The sequence below is a fragment of the Furipterus horrens genome, unplaced genomic scaffold, assembly GCF_987537825.1.
Source record: "Furipterus horrens unplaced genomic scaffold, mFurHor1.1.pri manual_scaffold_9, whole genome shotgun sequence".
NCBI classification, from domain to species: Eukaryota; Metazoa; Chordata; class Mammalia; order Chiroptera; family Furipteridae; genus Furipterus; species Furipterus horrens.
The window spans coordinates 52822882-52846114 of NW_028327179.1; the positions used below are offsets into that span (position 1 = coordinate 52822882).

A 23233-nucleotide genomic window follows, 5' to 3' on the forward strand; every position below is an offset into this window, starting at 1 on the left:
GTTGAGACTTTCCTCTTCTTGATTCAGTTTTGGAAGGTTGTATTTTTCTAGAAACTTGTCCATTTCTTCTAGATTGTCAAATTTCTTGCCATACAGTTGTCTGTAGTAATTTCTAACTATCATTTGTATTTCTGTGGTATCAGTCGTGATTTCTCCTCTTTCATTTCTGATTTTGTTTATTTGGGTCTTCTCTCTTTTTTTCTTGATTAGACTGGCTAGAGGCTTGTCGATTTTGTTTATTTTTTTGAAGAACCAGCTCCTAGTTTTGTTGATCTTTTGGATTGTTTGTTGAGTCTCTATGTCATTTAGTTCTGCCCTGATCTTGATGATTTCATTCCTTCTTCTTGCCCTAGGCTTTGTTTGTTGTTGTTGTTCTAGTTCTTGTAGCTTTAGGGTTAGGTTTTTTATTTGAGATTCTTCTATCCTTTTCAGATATGCCTGTATTGCTATGAACTTCCCTCTCAGGACTGCTTTTGCTGAGTCCCACAGGTTTTGGGCTGTTGTGTGCTCATTATCATTAGTTTCTAGAAATTTCTTGATTTCTTCTTTGATGTCATTGTTAATCCATTCATTATTTAATAGCATGTTATTCAATCTCCATGAGTTTGGGTGTCTTTGATTTTTTTCTCTGAGGTTGATTTTTAGTTTCAAGGCATTGTTGTCTGAAAAGATGCTTCATATTATTTCAATTTTCTTGAATTTGTTGAGGCTTGTTTTGTGTCCTATCATGTGGTCTATCTTTGAAAATGTCCCATGTGCCTTTGAAAAGAATGTATATTTTGCTTCTTTGGGGTGGAAAGTTCTATATATATCAGTTAGGTCCATGTGGTTTAGTGTGTTGTTCAATGCCCGTATATCTTTGGTGTTTCTTTGCTTGGATGATCTGTCTATTGTTGATAATGGAGTGTTGAAGTTCCGTACTATGAGTGTGTTGTTGTTGATATCCTTCTTGTGGTCTTCTAGTATTTTCTTTATGTATTTGGGTGCTCCTATGTTGGGTGCATATATGTTCATCAATGTTATATCTTCTTAATGGATTGTTCCTTTAAGTATTATGAAATGTCCTTCTTTGTCTCTTTTTATTGCCCTTGCTTTGAAATCCGTTTTGTCTGATATGAGAACTGCTACCTCGGCTTTTTTTTCCGGTCCATTTGCTTGGAATATTTTTTTATATCCCTTTACTTTCAGTCTCTGTAAATCTTTTGTTTTGAGGTGTGTTTCTTGTAGACAGAAAATATGTGGGTCCTGTTTTCTTATCCATTCCGTTACCCTATGTCTTTTAATTGGAGTGTTTAATCCATTTACATTTAAGGTTATTATTGACGTGTATTTATTCATTTCCCTTTGTACCTCTGTTTCTCTCCTCTCTCTTTTTTTTTTTTTTTCTTCTTTTTTCTTAGAACAGTCCCTTTAGCATCTCTTGCAATGCTGGTTTGGTGGAGATGTATTCTTTCAGTCTTGCTTTTTCTGAGAAACTCCTTATTTCTCCTTCTATTTTGAATGAGAGCCTTGCTGGGTAGAGTATTCTTGGTCGTAGGCCTTTGTTTTTCATTGCTTGAAATATTTTTGACCATTCCCTTTTGGCTTGTAATGTTTCTGTTGAGAAACCTGTTGATAGCCTTATCGGAGCTCCCTTGTATGTTATTTGCTGTTTTTCTCTTGCTGCTTTTAGGATTCTCTCTTTGTCTTGGAATGTTGCCATTTTAATTATGATGTGCCTTGGAGTGGGTTTTTGGCGGTTGCTCTTCATTGGAACTCTCTGAGCTTCCTGAACTTGTATAACTTTTTCTCTCATCAGGTTGGGAAAATTTCTGTCACTATTTCTTCTATCAGTTTTTCAATTCCATGGTCCTTTACTTCTCCCTCTCTAAATCTGATGATCCTGATGTTATTTCTTATCATGCTATCCTGTAATTCCCTTACATCTTGTTCATATTTTTGCAATCTTTTTTCATTTTGCTGTATTGTCTGGGAGTTTTTCTCTACATTATCTTCTAACTCACTAATCCGATCCTCTGCTTCGTTTAGTCTGCTTTTGACTGATTCTACTGTGTTTTCAGTTCAGAGATTGAATTCTTCAATTCTTCCTGGTTCTTGTTAATAGTTTCTATGTCTTTTTTTATGCTGGTGTAGTTCTCTGCAAGTTCCCTGTAATTTTCTTGGAGCTGCTGGTAACTTCCTTGGAGGCTGTCATAGTTGTTTTTAAGGATGTCAAGTATATTGAGCTTCTTTACCACCATTGTTTTGAATTCCATGTCTGACATTTGGGCTATGTCTATTTCATCTACCTCTCTTTCTGAGGATTCCTCTTTTATTTTCATTGAGGGATTATTTTTGCATCTTACCATGTTGGATTCTTCTTGTTTGTTTTTACTTACTTACTTATTTATTTATTTATTTTGGGGGGTGGTGGTCTGCTTTCACTTCCCTCCTTTGTGGTGTGAGATTCTTTATGGTAGATCTGGGGGTTTCAGTGGTGCAGTCTCTTTGATATCCTGAGCCTGATGTTCTTGGGTTACCCTTTATGTCGTTTGTTTATGCTGTCTGGTTATATTTCAGATGCTCTTTGTTAGGATCTTCCATCTGGCTAGTTGATTGAGAGTCGCTCTATCCACTTTGTCTTGAGTTCTTTTGTGGAGGTGCTGTTAAAACATAAACACACAGCCCAAGCAGGAGACCCACACCCTCAAAAAATATCCCCCACCCTCTATCCCGCTATCATCAGCCATTGAGCCAGTATTAATATAAATGTATAGCGATTAGAGCTTTTATACTATAAGAAGAGTAGATAAGAGTTGTTTTTAGGGAGGAAAAATATGATTTTTGATAGAGGGGGTGATAGATCAATAATAGTTGAGACTATGCAAGCCAGTAGGTAATATTTACATTGTATGTTAATAAAAATAGAAGAAAAGGATGGAAAAATGCATAATATAGTAGGAAAGTGGGATTGTATTGTATTGGGTTTATATAGTAATTATATTCTATTATTTAGAGTGATAGTGGGCCTAAACTAGACACACAAACAAATAAAGAACGATTAAAGAGAAAGGATAAGAAGGAGAGATTATATGAAACACATTAGAGATACAGTTTTTTTTCCTTTTCCTTTTTTCTTCCCCTCCTCTCCTCTCCTCCTGTCTCCTTTTTTTAAGGAAGGGGAAAGAAAAAAGAAGAAAAAAAGAAAAAGAGAAAAGAAATAAAAAAGAAGAAAGAAGGAAAGAAAAAAAAGAAAAAAAAGAAACAAGACAAAAGAAGAAAGAAAAGAAGAAAGAAAGAAAAAGAGAAAAGAAATAAAAAAGAAAGAAAGAAAAAAGAAAAAAAAGAAACAAGAAAAAAAGAAAGAAAGAGAAAAAGAAAGAAGAAAGAAAGAACAAGAAAAAAGAAGAAAGAAAAGAAGAAAGAGAAAAGAAAGAAGAAAGAAGGAAAAAAAGAAAAAAGAAAGAAAAAGAAAAAAGAACAAGAAAAAAGAAGAAAGAAAAGAAGAAAGAGAAAAGAAAGAAGAAGGAAAAAAAGAAAAAAGCAAGTAGAAAGAAGAAAGAAAGAAAGAAAGAAAAAAAGGAATGTTTTTACTCATTTCAGCCTTGGTGTGTCATCTTCTTTTTCTGCATCTGCAGCTGGTCTAGTGTGGCGGTTCAGAGGTTCTTGTTTCTTGCAGCAATGGTGCGCACCCATGGTTGCTGGCACAGCACGCTCCTTTGCTGCACGCTGGAGCCAGCTGAGGTGTCCTTGCGCGTGCACCCTTGCACGCTCGGGGCTGCCCGAGAGCTTGCCCCACGATTGGCGCCTATTCTCTCTTTTCTTTTTAATTCAATTTATTTGGATGACACTTAGTTGGTAAAATTACATAGGTATCAGGTGTATGATTCTATCATATATCATCTCTATATTGTATTGCACATTCAGAACCCCAAGTTTCAGGACAATAAAAGAAAATTTGGGCAAGGATAATTCAGAAAAATCCACCTCTTGATGTTTCCTGTCAAATGAGAATAGATGAACAAGATGTGTTTTTGAAATGTAGAATATTATCCTACTTGTCCTTATAAGGTACAATAACTTAGATGGTAAGTGGTTATTCTGGGACAATTTGGCTTGGTAGAAGCAAGCAAGTTGAGACAGAATTTGTTTTCCAACTCGCTGATTTGGTCCTCTGCTTCATCTAACCTGCTTTTAATTCCTTCTAGTGTACTTTTCATTTCAGAGATTGTATTCTTCACTTCTACCTGGTTCTTACTCATAGTTTCTATGGCCTTTTTAATGTTGATGTAGTTCCTACTCTATTCCTTGAAGCTAAAATAAAGTTCTTTGTAGTTCTCCCTGAGTTCCTTGAGCATCCTTATAACCATTACTTTGAACTCTGTCTGATAAATCACTTGCCTCAATTTCATTTAGCTCTTTTTCTGTGGATTCTTTCTTTCCTTTTGATTGGGGGTTGTTTCTTTGTCTCCTTATTTTAGGAGACTCTTTTTGTTTGTTTCTGCATATTAGATTGATCTGCTTTGACTCTCTATCTTTGTGGGTTGGCCTTCTTTGGTAGGATTCCCATGGCACTCAGTGATACAGTCTCTTTGGTCGCCTGAGTTAGATGCTCTAGTGATACCCTTTATGCAGTTTATATGGGCTTTTTTATTGTAATTTGGTTTCGATTGTTGTTGATTCATTTCTTGGTGGGTTCTCCCCTCTGGCTGGCTGACTGAGAGTCACCACCTCCACCACATCTTGTATGCTGTTGTACAGATGCTGGCAGAACAAGACAGAACAACCCAGAAAACAAAACCCGCATCTGCAAAAATATCCCCCAACCATAACAGCACTATCAAACAAGTGAGTAAAAATTAATAAAGATGGAAAGAGAATTAAAATATTATAAAAAGGAAAAAAGAATAAGAGCTGAGTAAAGGAAATAAAAATGATTTTGAGAGGGTAGAGGTAGGAGAGATATTAAGCACAAGGATTAGAAACAAGGTGAGGAAAGGGAAAAAATTAAAACAAAAATGGAAGAAAGAAGGCAAAATGGAGTAAGAAAATAAAAAATTGTGAAACAGTAGGAACAGAATTGAAGAAAAACAACAATAGCAGCAATATTAACTACAATTGAGCAAAAATTAAGAAAGGTGGAAAGAGAATGAGAATATTATAATGAAGAGAAAATGAATATGTGGTGTCTACAGGAAATAAAAAATAGTTTGGAGAGGATAGAAGGAGGAGAAATAGTGAGTAAGAAATAGATACTGTGATAAGAAAGGGAAAAAATTTCAAACAAAACTAGAAAGGGTAGAAGGAAGGTGAAATGGAGTAAGACAGAGGAAGAGTATACCATGAGATTTGAAAATTTTAAAGAAGTGAATAGGAATAAAATTGAAGAAAAACAACAACTGCAATATCAACAAACAAGCATAGATTAATGAAGGTGGAAAGATTATAAGAGTATTATAAGAAAGGGAAAAAGAATGTGTGGTCACTAAAGGAAAGAAAACTGATTTTCAGAGGCTAGAGGGGGGAGAAATATTAAGAGTAAGGAATAGAAACACAGTGTAGGAGGAGGCAGAAGATGGCGACGGAGTAGGTAGCAGTGTTGTCTGTTTGCTCACATCATGGAAGGACTTGGAGTACAAACACGGAGTGGAGTGAGTGAGTGCGGATTTCAGATAGGGAGAACAGGGAAGAGAGTGTGGGAGCAGTGTGAAAGAGGTCAGAAAGCTTGGCCTGGCCTGAGCTCTCCAAGTGGAGTCACTGGGCTGCTGCACCGAACCCAAAAGGAGCAGCTGCTGACCAGCTTATTACCTGGGATCTCCTTGGAAACTTCCCACTGCCCTGCCCCGCCCCCGCTCTGCCAGAAAAGTCCCAGAGGGAGTCAGCGAGAAGGTTTGGTTGAAACAGCTGGAGGTGTGGGAAGATAGTGAACAGCTCGGACTGTGAGAAACTGTATTAACTGAGTCTAGGTAGGAACTCCCGTGGCTGGAAACCCTGGGCTGGCAACCCTGTGTCTTGAGTGCTTGTACCAAGGCTCCACCAAACAAAAAAGCAGAACTGAGCCGGGGAGAGGGGTCCATACAGGAAAGCTGTGGTGGAACCGCAGACTAGGTAGGGACCCCAGGCAGGCAAGTGGCACATGCAGGCATGCAACAAGACTCTGCCAGGCAGGGACACAGGCCAGTGCTGCAGCTTGGAGGCAACACAGAGACTGTTTTAGAGGAGGAGCGGAGATAGGACTTGAGGCTGGTCAGAGACTATTGGCACGCACACTGTCTTGTCAGCAGAACAACATTGCTAGACAAGCCTGAGGAGGCTGGAGGGTGCTGCAGGACCAGGGCAGAGGGGACTCAACTAAGCAGCTCACAGCAGAGAGCTGTGGCAGGCCCATGAGTGAGAGAATAGCAGCCTCAGAATCCAGCTATATCTCCTCACAGCCAGCCAGCCAGAAAAGACTTGAAACCCATGGAATTTTGACCAGGGGAGGAGCCAGAAAAATAAGACAATGTCCAAAGGTTGTACTGGGGAAAAACTCTTTAATTTGTTTCCTACCTTCTCTTCCTCCTATTCTTCTTTAGTTTTTTTGTTTATTTGTCTGTTTTGTTTATCCTCCCTCTCGCACTAAATATATAGCACATAACTGCTATATAAACCTAATACTATACACTTCCACTTTCTCACTTCATTCTGCATTCTTCCCTTCCTCTTTCAACATACAGTGTAAATATTACTTACTGCCTCACATAGCCTTGACCCTACTTGCTACTATCATTATCCTACCGCCTTCCCTCTCAAAAATCATTTTTCTTTCATTTAAAACAACTCTCATCTCTTTTTCCTATAGTCTTAACCTCTTTACATTTATATTAATACTGGCTCATTTGCTGCTGATAGTGTGATTGTGGGTGGGCGATATTTTGGAGGGTGTGGGTTTCTTGCCAAGGTTGTGTGTTTATGTTTTAACAGCATCTCCACAAAAGAACTCAAGACAAGGTGGGCAGAGTGACTCTCAATCAACTAGCCAGATGGAAGGATCCACCGAAGAGTAATGGAAATACAACCAGACAGCTTAAACAAATGGCATAAAGGGCATCCCAAGAGCATCAAGCTCAGGAGATCAAAGAGGCTGCACCACTGAATTCCCGAGGTCTCTTACACAGAATCTCATACCACGAAGGTGGGAAATCAAAGCAGACAAAACTAAGAAACAAAAGAAACAAGAAGCATCTAATATGAGGTGACACAGAAACAACCTCCCAATGAAAGGAAAAAAGGAATCCCCAGAAAGAGAGCTAGATGAAACAGAGGTAAGCAAACTATCAGGCATGGAATTCAAAAGAATGGTTATAAGGAAGCTCAATGAACTTGACAAACTCAGAGAAAAGAACAATGAACTCCAGAGGAATTACAAAATACTCGAGGGAAACTACAAAGAACTCCAGGGAAGCCACAAGGAACTTATGAAGAAACACACCAGCATAAAAAAGGACAAAGAAACTATTAATAAGAACCGGGACGAAATGAAGAATACAATTTCTGAACTGAAGAATACAGTAGAATCAATCAAAAGCAGGCTAAATGAAGCAGAGGATTGGATCAGTGAGTTAGAGGACAATGTAGAAAAAAATCCCCAGACAATACAACAAAATGAAAAGAGACTGAAAAATAATGAAGAGGTTTTCAAGAACTGCAGGACAACATGCAATGAAAAAATATTTATATCATAGGGATATAAGAAGGAGAAGAGGAGGAGCACGGGATGGAAAACCTGATTGAAAAAGTAATGACGAAAATTATCCTAACTTGATGAGAGAAAAAGTCATGCAAGTCCAGGAAGCACAGATGTTCCCAATGAAATGAACCCCAAAAGGTCCATTCCAAGGCACATTATAATTAATATGGTAACATTCAAAGAGAAAGAGAGAATCCTAAAAGCAGCAAGAGAAAAATGGCAAATAGTCTACAGGGGAGCTCTGATAAGACTATCAACAGATTTCTCAACAGAAACACTACAAGCGAGAAGGGAATGGCAAAAATATTGCAAACAATGAAAAACAAAGGCCTACAACCAAGACTACTCTACCCAGCAAGGCTCTCATTCAAAATGGAAGGTGAAATAAGGTGTTTCCAAGACAAAGGAAGACTGAAAGAATACATCTCCACCAAACCAACCTTGAAAGATATGCTAATGGGAATGCTTAAAGAAAAAGAAGAAAAAGAGAGAGGGAGAGGAACAGAGGTACAAAGGAAAATGAATAAATACATGTCAATAATAACCTTAAATGTAAATGGATTAAATGCTCCAATAAAAAGACATAGGGTAGCAAATTGGATACAAAAAAATGACCCACATATGTGCTGTTTACAAGAGACACACCTCAAAACAAAAGATATACACAAACTGAAAGTGAAGGGATGGAAAAAAGTATTCCAAGCAAATGGACATGAAAAAAAAAAAAGTTGGGGTAGCAATACTTATATCAGAAAAACAGATTTCATAGCAAAGGCCATAAAAAGAGACAAAGAAGGGCATTTCATAATACTTAAGGGGAAAATTCATCAAGAAGATATAATTCTGGTGAACATATATGCACCCAACATAGGAGCACCCAAATATATAAGGAAAATACTAGAAGACTACAAGAAAGATATCAATGCCAACACACTCATAGTAGGGGATTTTAACACCCCATTGTAAACAATAGACAGATCTTCAAAGCAAAGTAACACTAAGGATATTGAGGAATTGAACAACACACTAGATCAAATAGACTTGGTTGATATACATAGAACTTTTCACTTGAAAGAAGCAAAATATACATTCTTTTTGAGTGCACATGGGACATTTTCAAAGATAGACCACATGGTAGGACACAAAACAAGCTTAAACAAATTTAAGGAAATTGAAATTATATCAAGCATCTTCTCAGACCACAATGCCTTGAAATTAGAAATCAACCTCAAGGAAAAAACTGAAAGACATTCAAACTCATGGAGAATGAATAACATGATATTAAATAATGAATGGATTAACATGACATCAAGGAAGAAATCAAGAAGTTTCTGGGAACAAAAGATAATGAACACACAACAGCCCAAAACCTATGGGACACAGCAAAAGAAGTCCTGAAAGGAAAGTTCAGAGCAATACAGGCCTACCTGAAAAGGATAGAAGAATCTCAAATAAATAATATAATCCTACAGCTACAAGAACTAGAACAACAACAACAAACAAAGCGAGTAGAAGGAAGGAAATTATCAAGACCAGAGCAGAATTAAATCACAAAGAGACTAAACAAACAATTCAAAAGATCAACAAAAGTAGGAGCTGATTCTTTGAAAAGATAAACAAAATCGACAAGCCTTCGGCGAGCCTCATCAAGAAAAAAAAGAGAGAAGACCCAAATAAACAAAATCAGAAATGAAAGAGGAGAAATTACAACCTATATCACAGAAATAGAAAGGATCATAAGAAAATACGAACAACTGTATGGCAAGAAACTTGACAACCTAGATAAAATAGACAAATTTCTAGAAATGTATAATCATCCCAAAACTGAATCAAGAAGTAAATCAGATTGATAACAAATAGTGAAATTGAAAGAGTAATAAAAAAACTCCTGTCACACAATAGCCCTGGACATGATTGCTTCACAGGCAAATTTTACAAAACATTTAGGAAAGAACTAATGCCTACCTTTCTCAAACTATTCCAAAAAATCCAAGAAGAGGGAAAAATCCCAAATTCTTTCTATGAAGCCAGTATTGTCCTAATTCCAAAACCAGGTCAAGACACAGCAAAGAAAGAAAACTACAGGCCAATATCGCTGATGAGCATAGATGCTAAAATCCTCAATAAAATATTGGCAAACCAGATCCAGCAACACATTAGAAAGATCATACACCATGATCAAGTGGGATTCATCCCAGGGATGCAAGGATGGCTTAATATTCACAAATTAATAAACGTAATACATCATATAAACAAAATGAAGAACAAAAACCACATGATCATATCAATAGATGCTGAAAAAGCATTTGATAAAGTACAACACCCATTTATGATGAAAACTCTTAACAAAATGGGAATAGAGGGAGCATACCTCAACATAATTAAGGTTATATATGAGAAACCTGAAGCCAACATCATACTCAATGGACAAAAGCTGAAAGCATTCCCCCTGAGATCAGGAACAAGACAAGGATGTCCACTTTCTCCATTCCTATTCAACATGGTGTTGGAAGTTCTAGCCACAGCAATCAGACAAGAAAAAGAAATAAAAGGCATCCAAATTGGAAAAGAGAAAGTAAAACTGTCATTATTTGCAGATGACATGATAATGTACATAGAAAACCCTATAGACTCCACTATCAAAACTACTTGACCTAATAAGTGAATTTGGCAAAATAGCAGGGTACAAAGTCAATATTCAGAAATCGAAGGCATTTCTGTACACTAACAATAAAATATCAGAGATAGAAACAAAAAATAATAATAATAAAATTCCATTTACTATAGCAACAAGAAAAATAAAGTACCTTGGAATAAACTTAACCAAATAGATGAAAGACCTGTACTCAGAAAACTACATAACACTGAAGGAAGAAATTAAGGAAGATACAAATAAATGGAAGCATATAACATATTCATGGATGGGAAGAATCAACATCATTAAAATGTCCATACTACCCAAAGCAATTTACAGATTCAACACAATCCCTATTAAAATACCAATGACATATTTCACAGACCTAGAACAAATACTTCAAAAATTTATATGGAACCAAAAAAGACCCCGAATAGCCAAAGCAATCTCGAGACAGAAGAACACAGTAGGAGGACTCACAATACCTGACATCAAACTATACTAGAAAGCCACTGTGATCAAGAGAGTCTGGTACTGGCATAAGAACAGACATATAGATCAATGGAACAGAATAGAGTGCCCAGAAATAAACCCAGGTCTATATGGTCAACTAATATTAGACAAAGGAGGAAGGGGCATAAAATGGAGTGAGAAGAGCCTCTTCAACAAATGGTGCTGAGAGAACTGGATAGGGATATGCAAAAAAAAAAAAAAAAAAAAAAAAGAAACTAGGCCACCAACTTACACCACACACCAGAATAAACTCAAGATGGATCAAAGACTTAAGTGTAAGTCGTGACACCATAAAAGTCCTAGAGGAAAACATAGGCCGGAAGATTTCAGCTATCCCACATAGAAATATTTTCACTGATACATCTCCTAAGGCAAGGGAAATAAAGAAAAGAAGAAACAAATGGGACTACATCAAACTAAAGAGTTTCTGCTCAGCAAAAGAAAACATCAGCAAAATGAAAAGGGAACCAACCATATGGGAAAACATATTGCCAATGATACCTCAGACAAGAGATTGATCTCCAAAATATATAAAGAACTTATACTACTCAACATCAAGAAGACAGACAATCCAATTTAAAAAATGGGCAAAGGATCTGAACAAACACTTCTCCAAGGAGGATGCACAGAGGGTCCATAGACACATGAAAGAATGCTCAACATCACTAGCCATCAGAGAGATACAAATAAAAACCACAGTGAAATGCCACATTACACCAGTCAGAATGGCCATCATCAACAAATCAACAAACAACAAGTGCTGGCGAGGATATAGAGAAACAGGAACCCTAGTACACTGTTGGTGGGAATACAGACTGGTGCAGCCACTATGGAAAAACAGTATGGAATTACCTCAAAAAACTAAAAATGGAACTGCTTTTTGAACCAGCTAATCCACTGCTAGGATTATACCTGAAGAATTCTGAAACCCCAATTCAAAAGAATTTATGCACTCCAATGTTCATAGCAGCACTGTTTACAATAGCCAAGTGCTGGAAACAGCCTAAGTGCCCATCTGTAAATGAGTGGATTAAAAAATCATGGTACATTTACACAACGGAATATTATGCAGCAGAAAGAAAAAAGGAACTCCTGTCATTTGCGACAACATGGATGGAACTAGAGAGAATTATGCTTAGTGAAATAAGCCAGGCAATGAAAGAAAAATACCATATGATATTACCTAATATGGGAGACTAATGAACAACACAAACAAATGAACAAAATTTAATGAGGAACAGAATAACAGTTATTGGGGAGTGGGGGGAGAGATAGAAGGGGGGTAAGTAGAGGAAGGGTTTAGTCAAAGAACATGTATGAATGATCCATGGACATGGACAACGGGGTAGGGAATGAGTGTGGGAGAAGGGGTGCGCTGGGTGGGGGGGAGCAATGGAGGAAAAATGGGACAACTGTAATAGAAAAAATAAAAATTTTAAAAAAGAAACTGTAGAAAGGGAGAAAATAAAAGTTAAAACAAGAATAAGAGGGAAGGAAGAAGGCAAAATGGACTAAGGCAAGGGAAGAGTAAAATATGAGATTTTAAATAAAAATAAAATAAGGAGTGAAATAATAGGAATAATATTGAAGAAAAAAATTCGTTTAAAGCTACATGAGAGAAAAAATAACACAAATACTGAGAAAGAACAAGGTGGAATTCATCTTAGCAAGGTTTGGTGTTTGCCTGTTGTCTCCACCTGCATCTCTAGAGGGTGCTTCTGGTGTGATTGGGAGGGTGGGAGATTTCCCATGGGGGTTGCTGTTCAGTCTTCAGGGAAGTTTGTGAGTGTGTTCCCCTGCCCCTGTGCCACACATCTTGGTCTAACCCAGATTATTTCCAATAATGTATAGTTCCTGATATACTATCTGTCCATTTCATGTGAGGGGCCAATCTGTGTAAGAGGGTCATCTCTTTCCTGCCTGGCACTGATGGCAGTTCTGTGTAAGAGCTGAGGCTGGGTGTGGCCCTGAAATCCCCTTGCTGCACCACTTTCTGTACTCTCAGCCCAATTAAATAGTGCCCAAGGAACCAGCACATCTTGTCCTGGCTGAAAAAAATTCAGAAAGGTCCACTTGGCATCTCCCTTTCTTTTCCTGTGTATATGCACCCAGAAAGGGGTTTTTGAGCCTGGCCTGACTATTCCCCATTGGATGTGTTGCTTGCAGTCCAGATGGTGTGAGGCTACTTCTGTACTTCTGGCTTCAAAATTTCATGTCAGCTAAGGTTCCATTGATTTTTCAGGTTACTTCTCAGAAAATCAGCCGAAAATTGGAGCTGGGAGCAAAAGCAAGTGGACTCAGCTTCCGCCTACTCAGCTACCATCTTCTGATCCATATGAGATCTTTATAAATTTTGGATGTTTACCCTGATCAGATACAACATTGGTGAATATCTTCACTCATTCAGTGGGCTATCTTTTCATCTTGATGATTTCCTTTGCTGGGCAAAACCAGTTTAGTTTGATGTAGTTCTATTTATTTTTTTTCTTTTGTTTTCCTTGCTTGAGGAGATATATCAGGGAAAATATTGCTAAGAGAAATGTCAGAAATTCTACTGCCTATGTTTTCTTCTAGAAGTGTTATGGTTTTGAGTCTTACATTTATGTCTTTTTTAGAAAAAAAGATTTTATTTATTTACTTAGAGGAAAAGTGAAGGAGAAAGAGAGGGAGAGAAACAGATATGAGAGCGAAACATCGACCGGTTGCCTCTTTTTTAAAAAAGTATATTTTATTGATTATGTTGTTACTGTAGTTTCAATTTTTTCCCCTTTCCTCCCCTCTGTCCAGTACCCCACTTCCCTCCAGCAATCCCACCCCCTTAATTCATGTCCACGGGTCATGCATATAAGTTCTTTGGCTTCAGCCTTTCCTATGTTATTCTTTTTTTTTTTTTTTAAATATTTATTTATTTATTTATTTTTAAGTATATTTTATTGATTATATTGTTACAATAGTTCCAATTTTTCCCCTTTGCTCCTCTCCGCCCAGCACCCCTCTTCCCCGACAATCCGCTCCCCAAGTCCATGCCCATGGCTCACCCTTTCATATATTCTTCTTTTTTAAAAAAAAATAATTAGTTAGTTAAATATTTTAACAATAAAAAATAACAATCCCTTCCTCTCAGACTTAAGACCCTTTACAATCTCATAAAGGACAATGGACGAAGGTCTCGAGCTCCTCTAGCTGCTTCAAGCTGGACATGGTCGTCGTCCTACCTACCCTTGGGTCAAGAAATCCCTAATAAGAGTGGGGGTGTGGAGGGGAGGGTGGCCTTCCCACAAGGGGAAGGATCATGCAGACTCCAGGTTGGTTGGCTGTCTCTGGACAATGGCATGCTTGGTTTAACAGGCTGGCATCCTTGTTGTATTCTGGGGGCAACAGGGTTAAAGGACATCATTCAATCTGTAACCACTAGATGACAAAAGACAGGTATTAATTTTTCAATGTCCAACATTAGGGAAAAGAAGGACTTCTTTAGAGGAAGGTATACCAGGTACATTTCACCTGTCCAAAACCCTTTTGCCCATTATACTTAGTTTGGACTGACGGAAATATTTCAGGTTTCCCCCCTCTCAGGCCTCTGGGCTCTTTCTGTCCAAGTCATTAGGACAGAAAAGAGAAACCAGTTTTAAAGTGAAGCCCACAGACCACCCCGTTCTTCACCAACCCAGCCACTTAGTTCAGCCAAACCATTGAGTCTCAGGATGCAGCAATGCAGACAGGATTAAGTGAGGCCTATACGTACAAACAATCACTCAGGTAATGAGATCGTAGGCTTATGCCCTTTGAAAACAGAAAACACATGTTAATTTATGTAACATAACCCACATACAAGTCTCTAAATCTGTAGGACTGTCTTATCGGAAAGACATCCAGTTGCAAGGCATTTGACATTCTTCTTGCCTGTAATTTAAACATCTTTGATAATGCCACAGACATAGTTTAACTTTCAAATGAAAACAAATTTTAAATGAAAAGAAACTTTAAAGACGGTTAGCTGCACTACTTTATAGTCTACCACTGGGCATTGTGATCTTCCTCGAATCTTGATTTTTCTCCCTAAGATTACCCTCCTTGTCATTAAAGGGACTGCATTAAGTTCATTTTTAATTTATCCTGTTCATTTGCATAAACACAACAAGAGCAGCAAATGATCACTTATGATCTTTAGTTCTGTTTTGCTGGAACTTACACAAGGAACATTTAGGGTGACCTTCAGTCTGCCCTTCAGGGCACAGAAGCTGAGCCACATACCTGGCATTCAGCCTTGCCTGTAAACACCTGTCTTTTCCAGGTCCTTCTGGTTTTCCATTGTGCCTTAAGGTCCCTTCTAGCCATCTTTCAGGAAAACAACCTTCGTTCCTTCCCTGGAAAGATTGCTATGGACCGCTCATCCATCCAAGATACCAGGCCTTTTATCTCATGGACTTTTATTACCTTTGAAAGTCAGTCCCAGTTGCTCAGGGCTTTTTGGTAACAACCAAAGCCCAAGCATGTCTCCTTTAGGCATGACATTCCAGTCAAAGTCTTAGTCAAATAAATCATTATTAACAACTGGTCTTATTAGTTTTATGCAAAGAAACTTAGGTCATTACTTACTTCTTTAGAAAGCCAAATTCTGGAGGGATCAGGGAGAAAATATATACAGTGTGAAGGAAAATCCTTGTCCTTCTAATATTCACTGAACTTGCATTTCTATTCTTTATATTTTTATTTTTCCCCCACACTAAAAATTTTTCTGTTTGTTTGTTTTTCCATTACAGTTGTCTCACTTTTTTCCCCCTCTTGCTTCTCTGCACCCTGTCCCTCCCTTCTCCCACATTCAGTCCCCACCCAGCTGTCCATGTCCATGGATCATTTATACATGTTCTTGGACTAGACCCTTCCCCTTCTTACCACTTCTCTCCCTCCCACCTCCCCCTTTGTTACTGTTAGTTTATTCCTCGTTTACATACCTCTGCTTCAGTTTTGCTCATTTGTGTGTGTTGTTCATTAGTTTCCTTTAACAGGTGATAGCATAAGGTAATTTTCTTTTGTTGCCTGGCTTATTTTGCTAAGCATAATTCTCTCTAGTTCCAACCATGTTGTTGCAAATGGTAGAAGTTCCTTCTTTCTTTCAGTACTTATTCATTGTCATTTCCCCCCTTTGTACTTGTGTTCCTCTCTGTCTCTCTCTGTTTCTTCATCTTCTTAAGGCAGACCCTTTAGCATCTCTTGCAATACTGGTTTGGTGGAGATGTATTCTTTTAACCTTCTTTTGTCTTGGAAACTCCTTATTTCACCTTCCATTTTTAATGAGAGTCTTGCTGGGTAGAGTATTCTTGGTTGTAGGCCTTTGTTTTTCATTACTTGGAATATATTTTGCCATTCCCTTCTGACTTGTAGTGTTTCTGCTGAGAAATCTAATGATAGCCTTATTGGAGCTCCCTTGTATGTTATTAGTTGTTTCTCTCTTGCTGCTTTTAGGATTCTCTCTTTGTCTTTGAATGTTGGCATTTTAATTATGATGTGTCTTGAAGTGGGCCTGTTGGGGTTCATCTTCATTGGGACCCTCTGTGCTTCCTGAACTTGCATGATTCTTTCTCTCTTCATGTTAGGGAAGTTTTCTGTCATTAGTTTTTCAAAGAGGTTTTCTATCCCTTGCTCTTCTTCTTCTCCTTCTGGAATTCCTATGATACGGATATTATTACGTTTCATGTTCTCCTGCAGCTGTCTTAGAGCCTCTTCAGTCTTGTTTAGCCTTTTTTCATTTTGTTGCACTGTCTGTGAGTTTTTGTCTACATTGTCCTCCAGCTCGCTGATCCGATTTTCTGCTTCCTCTAGCCTGTTTTTAATTCCTTCTACTGTGTTCTTCAATTCAGAGATCGTATTCTTCATTTCCTCCTGGCTCTTATTGATAGCTTCCATATCCTTTTTGATGCTGGTATAATTCTCAGTAAGTTCGTTATAGTTCTTCTGGAGTTCACTGTAGTTTTTCTGGAGTTCTTTGTAGTTTCCGCTGAGCTCATTGAGCTTCTCCATAATCCATGCTTTCAATTCCATATCTGATAGTTGGCTCCCCTCTATTTCATTTAGCACTCTTTCTGGGGACTCTGCCTTTCCTTTCGATGGGGGGTTGTTTCTCTGTCTCCCCATTTTTGTGACTCCTATTGTTTGTTGGTGCTTCTTAGAATGATCTGCACTTCCTGGATCTGCCACTGGTGGCATCAGATCCTGTACCAGTCTGGGCCTAGGCAGCCTGTTGGAGACTTCCAGGGATCTACTGCCTTTGTCTGACTCCTTTAGTTGTTAATCTATTCAATCTGTGATTAGCTGTCAGGCTTAATGACTGTGGGTGTGGCAGCTTAATTCCTGTAGGCAGGGCCTTTGCTTCCCCTCAGGCTGACGCCACTTGGCCGGGAATGGTCTGCCTGCAGTGTGGGGATGAGTCAGCACTGGGACCCGGCCGGCCGCTTCCCCAGCTCTCCCCTCGAAGCCACCACACCAAACTCTCCCCAATCATCACCAGTCCTCTCTGCCCTTCCTCCGCTCGAGCCCAGGGTAAGTGGGGGCCAAAATATTTTTGTATGTGATCCACTTAAGAGCTCTTTTTCTCCAGCTGTTTCTCTCTGACTAGCAAGAAACCCTGTGGCTTTTCGCTTTTCTCACCTGGATACTATTTTACTTTCCACTCTGTTGCTGTAGGCTGGGAAGCTCAGGTGGGGGTTTAGACCCTGCCCATCTCAGGGGTAATCCCTGGCTGCTGAGCTGTTTCTCAGTCCCTTAAGCTGCCACCCGTGTGAGCCCAGCCAGCCCTTCCGCGTCTCCGCTATCCCTGCCGGTCAGGTTGTGATGTAGCGGCCTTTTCTGTCTCTCCGTGGTTATAAGACTTCTCTCCAGCTGGTGTTCGGTTGGTTATTCCGGATGATTTCTCCAAAATTGCGTTGTAAATCCAGACTAGTTCTGGGAGGAAGTTAGTGTAGCTTCCACTTACTCCTTCGCCATCTTGTTTCTCTCCTATGTTATTCTTAACTTCCCCCTGTCTATTTTGTAACAACCAATTGTGCTTCTTAATCCCTGCACCATTTCCCCGTTTCTCCCCCTTCCCCTTCCCAGCTGATAACCCTCCAAATGATGCCCATACCTATGCTTCTGTTCCTATTCTGGTTTGCCTAGTTGGATTTTGTTTTTACTTTTTAGATTCAGTTGATAGTTGCGAGTTTGTTGTCATTTTAGTGTTTGTAGTTTTGATCTTCTTTTTCTTAAGTTCCTTTGACATTATATATAACAATGGCTTGGTAATGATGGACTCTTTTAGCTTTACCTTATCTGGGAAGCACTTCATCTGCCCTTCCATTCTAAATGATAGCTTTGCTGGGTAGAGTAATCTTGGTTGTAGGTCCTTGCCTTTCTTCACATTGAATACTTCTTGCCAGTCCCTTCTCGCCTGCAAAGTGTGTTTTGAGAAATCAGCTGATAGTCTTATAGGCAGTAGGCAACTCTCTGCTTCTCTCTTGATGCTTTTAGGATTCTGTCTTTATCTTTCACCTTTGGCATTTTAATCATGATGTGTCTTGGTGTGGTCACCTCTGGATCCAGCTCACCTGGGACTCTCTGTGCTTCCTGGACTTGTATGTCTATTTCCTTTGCCAAATTTGAGAAATTTTCCTTCATAATTTTTTCACTTAAGCTTTCAATTTCTTTCTCTTTTCTCCTTCTGGCACCCCCATGATTCAGATGTTGGCATGTTTAAAGTTGTCCCAGAGGCTCTCAAGCCTCTCATTTTTTTCAATTCTTGTTTCCTCATTCTGTACTAGTTGACTGTTTTTTTCTTCCTTATGATCCAAATCAATGATTTGAACCCCAGTATTCTTCCCTTTATCATTGGCTTTGTGTGGATTTTCCTTTATTTCACTTAGCATAGTTTTAACTTCTTCCCTTATGCATTTGCTGTACTCAAGCATATCTGTCAAGCCTGTGAGCATCTTTATCACCAGTGTTTGGAATTCTGCATCTGTTAGGTTGGCTATCTCCTTGTCACTTAGTTCTTCCACTGGAACCTTGATCCGTTCCCTCTTTTGGGCCATACTTCTCTGTCTCCTCATCTTGACAGCCTCCTGTGTTTGTTTGCCTCTGTGTCTTAGAGCTGTCGCTTCTGTTATGTTGTAAGGGGCGGAGTCTTAAGGGTTCATCAATACAGGGAGGATGATCCGTTTCACCATGTTGTGGCGCTGTATGTGGGGGAGGGGTCTGAGAGGGAACAATGCCACTTGCTCAGCACTTGTCCCTTTTTCGGGCACTTCTCCCACTTTTGTATGGGACTGATGCCTCTCTAGCTGTTGCCCTGGCTGTTGTTCCCAGAGTGGATGGGTCTGGGGATGTTCTAGGACCATGGGGGCCCTTTAAATAAGTGGACTCTGCTGAGAGACCAACAATTTCTTCCTTTTCCCCAACCCCCACTCGTCTGTATAGTCAGGAGCAATGAGGCTTGATTTTCCCTGGTGCTAGGACCATGAGCTTCGCTGTCTGTTCAGGAGCTGGGAACACTCCCCAGGTGTCACTTCTGACTCTTTAAAACATGTAACTGTGATTTCCGCCGGCCTGCCACTGCTGCTGTTGCTGCCACCACTGCTGCTGCTGCCGCCGCCACTACGCCATGTCCTCTCCACCCCGGTTCCGCCCCTTCTACCTGTCTGGATGAGTATTTCTTCTTTATATCTTTGTTTGTTGGACTTCCATGCAGTTTGACTTTCTGGAACTTCTGGTGGTTTCTGGTTTTGAGATAGTTGTATTCCTTCTTAGTTGTGGAGGGAGACACAGCGTGTCTGTCTACTCCTCCATTTTGGCCAGAAGTCCTTGATCAGTTGCCTCTTGAACATATCCCAATGGCGGACCAAACCTGCAACCCAGGCATGTGCCCTGACTGGGAATTGAATCCATGACCTTTCACTTTGCAGGACAATGCCCAACCAACTGAGCCACAGCAGGCAGGGCACACTTAAGTCTTTAATCCACTTTGAGTCTATTCTTGTGTATAGTGTAAGAAGGTACTCTAGTTTCTTTTCTTTTCTTTTTTGTATGGATATGCCCAATTTTCCCAATACCGTTTATAAAAGAGACTGTCTTTACTCCATTGTATTTTTTTGCCTCCTTTGTGAAACATTGACTGACCATGTGGAAGTGGATTTATTTCTGGACTGTTCTGTTCCATTGATCTATATGTCTGTTTTTATGCCAGTACCATGCTGATTTGATTCCTATAACCTCGTACTATAGTTTGATATCAGGTAGCATGATACCTCCGACTTCGTTCTTCATTCTCAAGATTGCTGTGGCTATTTTGGGTCTTCTGTAGTTCCATGTAAATTTTTGAATTATTTTTTCTAGTTCTGTGAAACACACCATTGATATTTTGATAGGGATTGCATTGAATTTATAGTTTGCTTTGGGTAGTATGGGCACTTTAATGCTGTTAATTCTTTTTATCCATGAGCATGATATATGTTTCCATTTATGTGTATTTTTTTTAGGTCCGTTCTTCAGTGCCTTATAATTTTCTGAGTACAGGTCTTTTACCTCCTCGGTTAAATTTATTCCCCAGTATTTTTTTTTTTTTATGCAATTGTAAATGGGATTGTCTTCTTAATTTCTCTTTCTGATCCTTTTGTTATTGGCATATAAAAATGCAAATGATTCCTGAATATTTATTTTGTGTCTTACTACTTTACTGAATTCATATATCAGTTCTAGTAGTTTTTTGGTGGAATCTTTAGGATTCTCTGTATAAAATATCATGTCATCTGCAAATAATGGCAGTTTTACCTCTTCCTGTTCAATGTGGATGCATTTTATTTCTTCTTGTCAGATTGCTGTGGCTAGAACTTTCAGTACTATGTTTAGTAAGAGTGGTGAAAGTGGACATTCTTGTCTTGTTCCTGGTTTTAAGGGAAACGTTTTTAGTTTTTCCCCATTGAGTATGATGTTAGGTGTAGGTTTGTCATATATGGCCTTTATTATCTTGAGATATGTTCCCTCTGTTGCTACTTTGCTTGGAGTTTTAATATACATGGGTGGCAGATTTTGTTAAATGTTTTCTGCATCTATTTATATGATCATATGATTTTTATCTTTCATTTTGTTTATGTGGTATAACACATTAATTGGTTTGCAGATATTGTAACAACCTTGCATTCCAGGGGAAAATCCCACTTGATCATGGTGTATGATCATTTTAATGTATTGCTGAATTCAGTTCGCTAATATTTTGTTGAGGATTTCATCATGGATATTGGCATATAATTTTTCTTTTCTTTGTAGATTTTTTATCTGTTTTTGGACTTAGGATAATGCTGGTCTTGTAACATGAGCTTGGGAGTCTTCCATCCTCTTGAATTGTTTGAAATAGTTTGGGAAAAATAGGTGTTACTTCTCTGAATATTTGATAAAATTCACTTGTGAAGCCACCCAGTTCAGTACTTTCATTTGTTAGGAATTTTTTGATTACTGCTTTGATTTTGTTGGTTGCAATTGGTCTGCTTAGATATTCTTTTTTTTTAAATTCACTTTTAGAAAATAGTATGTTTCTAGGAATTTATCTCTTTCTTCTAGATTGTTCAATATAGTTGTTCACAATATCTTTTCTTATCATCTTTATTTCTGTAGTGTCAGTTATTACTTTTCTTCTTTCAATTCTGATTTTGTTTATTTAGGTCTTCTCTCTTTTTTTGCTTGATGAGTATGGTTAAAGATGTATCTATCTTGTTTATCTTTTCAAAGAACCAGCTCTTGGTTCCCTTGATGTTTTATATTGCTTTTTAAAAACCCTGTTTGGTTTATTTCAATCTAATCTTTATTATTTCTTTCCTTCTATTCACTTTGGCTTTGTTGTTCTTTATCTAGTTGCATCACATATAAGGTTAGATTGTTTATTTAAGATTTGTCTTGTGTCTTGAGGTAGGACAGTATTACTATGATTTTACTCTCAGGACTGCTTTTGCTGTGTCCCATAGATTTTGGGTTGTTGTATTTTCATTTTTATTTGTTTCAAGGTATCTTTTGATTTTTTCCCTTCATCTCCTTGTTAACCCATTCATTGTGTAATAATGTTATTTAGTCTTGGTGTGTGTTTTTAGTTTTTTTTTTTCTTTTTTAAAAAGAGTTTATTTATTTATTTTTAGAGAGAGAGAGAAAGGGAGGGAGGAAGAGAGGGAGTCAAACATCAATCAGTTGCCTTTCACATGCACCCCAACCAGGGACAGGGCCAGCAACCCAGGCATGTGTCCTGGTCGAACCAGTGACCTTTTGCTTTGTGAGATGAAACCTAACCAACTGAGCCACACCAGTCAGGGCTAGTTTTTTACTTGTAATTGATTTCTAGTTTCATACCATTGTTGTCAGAGAAGGTGCCCGATATAATTTAAATCTTCTTAAATTATTGAGACTGTTTTGTGTCCTAACATGTGGTCTGTCCTGGAAACTGTTCCATGTACACTTAAAAAGGATGTATATTTTCCTTCTTTGTGGTGAAATGCTCAGAAAATATCGAAAAAAATTCATCTAGTCTAGTGTGTCATTTAAAGCCACTGCTTCCTTGTTGATTTTCTGTCTGGAAGATCTGTCCATTGGTGTCAATGGGGTGTTAAAATTTCTACTATGACTGTATTATTGTCAATATCTCCCTTTATGTCCATCAAGATTTGCTTTATTTTTTTAGGTGCTCCTATGTTGGGTGTCTAAATGTTTACAAGGATTATATCCTCTTGTTGGATTACTCCATTTATTATTATGTAATGTTCTTTGTCTCTGATTATAGTATTTGTTTTAAAGTCTATTTTGTCTGATATAAATATTGCTAACCCAGCTTTTTAAAAATTTCCATTTGCATGAAATCTTTTTTCCATCCTTTTACTTTTAGTCTCTGTGTGTATTTTGTTCCATGGTGGGTCTCTTGTAGACAGTATATATATATATGGGTCTTATTTTATTATCCATTTAATTAATGTATGTCTTTTGATTGTATCATTTAAGCTATTTACATTTAAAGTGATTATTTTTTTAATGTTTTTTATTGATTATATTGTTACAACAGTTCCAATTTTCTCCCCCTTGTTCCCCTCCACCCAGCACCCCCCTCCCCCAGCAATCCCCCCCAAGTCCATACCCCTGGTTCATAAAAATTAACTATCCCCCCCCTCTCAAATATTAGGACCCTTTGTAATCTTGTAAAGGACAATGGGCGAAGGTCTCAAGCTCCTCTAGCTGCTTCAAGCTGGACATGGTCATCGTCCTACCTACCCTTGGGTCCAGAAAACCCTAATAAGAGTGGGGGTGTGGAGGGGAGGGTGGCCTTCCCACATGGGGAAGGATCGTGCAGACTCCAGGTCAGTTGGCTGTCTCCG

The 23233-nt window shown here is 38.4% G+C and overlaps 1 protein-coding gene across 11 annotated transcripts in view; it reads left to right on the forward strand.

Moving 5' to 3' along the window:
• The window catches only part of LOC150001756 (uncharacterized), a 112701-nt gene that overhangs the window by 25137 nt on the left and 64331 nt on the right, over positions 1 to 23233 (forward strand). Inside the window, exon 7 of one of the 11 annotated variants that reach the window (XR_016512942.1) lies at positions 13099 to 13241. The exons of the other annotated variants lie outside the window; for them this stretch is intronic. The gene's annotated coding sequence lies outside the window, so the exon portion shown is untranslated. The remainder of the gene's footprint in view (positions 1 to 13098; positions 13242 to 23233) is intronic. 11 annotated transcript variants of the gene reach the window in all.